Raw genomic sequence first — 5,210 nt, forward strand, 5'->3', positions numbered from 1 at the left:
AAAAATAAATAAAAATTGAGGAGGAGAAGATGATATTGGAGTTGCATGTTGCGGATGTCGTCGATGATCACAAGATCAAGATGGATGCAATGCGCTTGAAGATTAGAAAGATTAGAAAATATGCCATTCATACCGAGGCTTGGTATCATTATGCGTTGGATAAATTGTTACCTTGGTTGCGATTATGATCGCATTTGTTTTCGCATTGAAATGTTTTACATAGTTTCAATGTATGGTTTAATTAATTAGATGCTCTGAAGAGCTATATGTTGTTAGATGAGAACTATGTATGCACTTTGGTTTTAATGTGATGATGAACTTCTATTAATTTGGACACTTAATTATATATAATGCATGCAGATGAACCGGCAATGGATGTACGGTGACAGACACACCTGCGAGTACATTAAGGGCGTGCATGAGTTTCTCGATGCGGCTCAGGCAAACAAGCAGAATGGTTTTATGTGTTGTCCATGCACTGAATGTGGGAATACGAGGTCTTACTCTAACCGGAAAATCCTTCACTCCCACCTGCTTTACAAGGGTTTCATGCCACACTATAATGTTTGGACGAGGCACGGAGAAATAGGGGTTATGATGGAAGACGGCGAAGAAGAAGAGTACGATGACAACTATGTGCCCCCTGAATACGGTGATGCTGCAACGGGGGGAGCTGGTGAAGATCAAGAGGAACCAGACGATGTGCCCAATGATGCTGCAACGGGTGAAGCTGCTGAAGATCAAGAGGAACCAGACGATGTGCCTGATGATGATGATCTCCGCCGGGTCATTGTCGATGCAAGGACGCAATGCAAAAGTCAAAAGGAGAAGCTGAAGTTCGATCGCATGTTAGAGGATCACAAAAAAGGGTTATACCCCAATTGCGAAGATGGCAACACAAAGCTCGGTACCGTACTGGAATTGCTGCAGTGGAAGGCAGAGAATGCTGTGGCTGACAAAGGATTTGAGAAGCTACTGAAAATATTAAAGAAGAAGCTTCCAAAGGATAACGAATTGCCTGACAGTACATACGCAACAAATAAGGTCATATGCCCTCTAGGATTGGAGGTGGAGAAGATACATGCATGCCCTAATGACTGCATCCTCTACCGCGGTGCATACAAGGATCTGACGCATGCCCGGTATGCGGTGCATTGCGGTATAAGATCAGACGAGATGACCCTGGTGATGTTGACGGCGAGCCCCCCAGGAAGAGGGTTCCTGCGAAGGTGATGTGGTATGCTCCTATAATACCACGGTTGAAACGTCTGTTCAGAAACGAAGAGCATGCCAAGTTGATGCGATGGCACAGTGTGAACCAAAAGAAAGATGGGAAGTTGAGAGCACCCGCTGACGGGTCGCAGTGGAGAAAAATCGAGAGAAAGTACTGGGATGAGTTTGCAAAGGACCCAAGGAATGTATGGTTTGCTTTAAGCGTGGATGGCATTAATCCTTTCGGGGAGCAGAGCAGCAATCACAGCACCTGGCCCGTGACTCTATGTATGTATAACCTTCCTCCTTGGATGTGCATGAAGCGAAAGTTCATTATGATGCCAGTTCTCATCCAAGGCCCTAAGCAACCCGGCAACGAAATTGATGTGTACCTAAGGCCATTAGTTGAAGAACTTTTACAGCTGTGGAATGGAAACGGTGTACGTACATGGGATGAGCACAGACAGGAGGAATTTAACCTTAAGGCGTTGCTGTTCGTGACCATCAACGATTGGCCCGCTCTCAGTAACCTTTCAGGACAGACAAACAAAGGATACCACGCATGCACGCACTGTTTAGATGACACTGAAAGTATATACCTGGACAAATGCAGGAAGAATGTGTACCTGGGCCATCGTCGATTTCTTCCGACCAACCATCAATGTCGAAAGAAAGGCAAGCATGTCAAAGGCGAGGCATATCACCGGAAGAAGCCCGCCATGCGTACCGGTGATCACGTACTTGCTATGGTCAATGATTTACACTACGTAATCTTTGGAAAGGGTCCCGTGGACTAGCTGTTCCGAATGACGCTGAGGGACATGCACCCATGTGGAAGAAGAAATCTATATTTTGGGACCTACCCTACTGGAAAGACCTAGAGGTCCGCTCCTGAATCGACGTGATGCACATGACGAAGAACCTTTGCATGAACCTGCTAGGCTTCTTGCGCGTGTATGGGAAGACAAAAGATACACCTGAGGCACGGGAGGACCTACAACGTTTGCACGAAAAAGACGGCAAGCCTCCGAAGCAGTATAAAGGTCCTGCCAGCTACGCTCTTACGAAAGAAGAGAAAGAAATCTTCTTTGAATGCCTGTTCAGTATGAAGGTCACGACTGGCTTCTCGTCGAATATAAAGGGAATAATAAATATGCCAGAGAAAAAGTTTCAGAACCTAAAGTCTCATGACTGCCACGTGATTATGACGCAAGTGCTTCCGGTTGCATTGAGGGGGCTTCTATCGGAAAACGTCTAATTAGCCATTGTGAAGCTATGTGCATTCCTCAATGCAATCTCTCAGAAGGTGATCGATCCAGAAATCGTACCAAGGCTAAGGAGTGATGTGGCGCAATGTCTTGTCAGTTTCGAGCTGGTGTTCCCACCATCCTTCTTCAATATCATGACGCACGTCCTAGTTCATCTAGTCGACGAGATTGTATCCTGGGGCCCGTATTCCTACACAATATGTTCCCCTTTGAGAGGTTCATGGGAGTCCTAAAGAAATATGTCCGTAACCACGCTAGGCCAGAAGGAAGCATCTCCATGGGCCATCAAACAGAGGATGTTATCGGGTTTTGTGTTGACTTCATTCCTGGACTTAAGAATATAGGTCTCCCTAAATCGCGGTATGAGGGGAGACTGACTGGAAAAGGCACTATTAGAAGAGACTCAATAATATGCAGAGACGGATATTCTTGGTCTCAAGCACACTACACAGTTTTACAGAACTCTACCTTGGTGACCCCGTATGTCGATGAACACAAGAACAGTCTGCGCTCCAAACACCCGGAGCAGTGCGACGACTGGATTACATGTGAACACATCAGGACTTACAGTAGTTGGTTGGAAACACGTCTCAGAGGTGACAACACTGTTTGTGATGAGTTGTACTTGTTGTCCAGGGGACCATCTTTGACTGTATTGACTTACAAAGGATACGAGATAAATGGGAATACATTTTACACGATCGCGCAAGATCAAAAGAGCACCAACCAAAACAGAGGTGTCCGCTTTGATGCAACAACCGAGAGCGGAAAGGACACATGTTATGGTTACATAGTGGACATATGGGAACTTGACTACGGACCTGATTTTAAGGTCCCTTTGTTTAAGTGCAAATGGGTCAATCTGTTAGGCGGCGGGGTACAGGTAGACCCCAGTACAGAATGACAACAGTGGATCTGAAAAATCTTGGGTACACTGACGAACCGTTCATCCTAGCCAATGATGTGGCACAGGTTATCTATGTGAAGGACATGTCTACCAAACCGAGAAAAAGAAAAGATAAGGAAGCGAATACATCATACGATGAGCCAAAGCGCCACATAGTTCTTTCAGGAAAAAGGGACATCCTGGGAGTGGATGGCAAGACAGACATGTCTGAAGATTATGAAAAGTTTCATGAAATTCCTCCCTTCAATGTCAAGGCTGACCCAAGCATCCTGATAAACAATGAAGATTATCCATGGTTACGGCGCAATAAGCAAATGACACAAGCGAAGAAAAAGTGAAGACTTTCTCCCGCAACTATTATGATGATACCATGCCAACTTTGTAACACACGAACATGCTACCATTGTCCGTTTTGTACATGCACATGCTATGTGGGTGAAATTATGATACCATGCCAACTTTCAACTTTTTCAGAGTTCATTTGAAATGCTTTCATGTCTTATGGTTCGGCCCTCGTAATACCATGACCATTAGTCCCTGGCCCATGCCAACTTTCAACTTTCAACTTTCTAAAACTAATGGCACTAACAGAAAGTTTATAATTTTGCTCCTCGCCCCTGGCCCATGACCATTAGTACCGGTTTGTGCCACAAACCGGGACTAAAGGGTTGGTCCTCGTTGCAGGCAGAGTTTAGTCCCACCTCGCCAACCGAAGGGGGCTCACACCGGTTTATAAGCCCTTCCCTCTCTGCCTTGTTGAGCTCCTCTCAAAGTGAAAATAGATGCCCTAATAGAGAAAAGTTTAACCTAAATTCATAGTGAATTTCTCTGAAATTCATAGAAATTTACTAGGAATTTAGGTTGAATTTTCTCTATAAGCGCATCTATTCTCATTTTTTTAGTAAGTTAATCACAAACTTGTGATTCAAACAATTTTCAAAGAATTCAACTTTTAACTATTCAAATTTGAAAACTAATGGCACTAACAGAAAGTTTATAATTTTTCTAAAACTAATGGCACTACCAGAAAGTTTATAATTTTGCTAACCTAAAGCAAACAGAATTAAAAATTAAAGCAAAAAACAAAAGAAAATAAATAATGCAAAAAACAAATCAAAAAAACAGGAAAAAAACTATTTTTATAGTAAATTTAATCACAAAATAAAATAAATAAAGCAACAAAGAAAACAAAAAAGCTAAAAAAGTGTTTTCAAATTTGAAAACTAATGGCACTAACAGAAAGTTTATAATTTTCTAAAACTAAAAGAAAAAAGAATAAAAAAATAAAGCAAAAAACAAAAGAAAATAAATAATGCAGAAAACAAAACAAAAAAACTGGAAAAAATAGCAACAATAAGTATTTTGTTGTAAGTAGAAACAAAATAAAATAAATAAAGCAACAGAAAGTTTATAATTTTGCTGACCTAAAAGAAAAAAGAATTAAAAAAATAAAGCAAAAAACAAAAGAAAATAAATAATACAGAAAACAAAACGAAAAAAACTGGAAAAAAATAAAAATAGCAACAATAAGCATTTTGTTGTAAGTAGAAACAAAATAAAATAAATAAAGCAACAAAGAAAACAAAAAAAACAAAAAAAGTGTTTTCAAATTTGAAAACTAATGGCACTAACAGAAAGTTTATAATTTTCTAAAACTAAAAGCAAAAAGAATTAAAAAAATAAAGCAAAAAACAAAAGAAAATAAATAATGCAGAAAACAAAACAAAAAAACTGGAAAAAAAATTAAATATAGCAACAATAAGTATTTTGTTGTAAGTAGAAACAAAAAAAGTGCCACCTACTGGGCACCCACGGCCTGAATA

This window comes from Triticum urartu, chromosome 1A (genome assembly GCF_056163025.1).
Source record: "Triticum urartu cultivar PI428250 chromosome 1A, HENAU_Tu73, whole genome shotgun sequence".
NCBI classification, from domain to species: domain Eukaryota; kingdom Viridiplantae; phylum Streptophyta; class Magnoliopsida; order Poales; family Poaceae; genus Triticum; species Triticum urartu.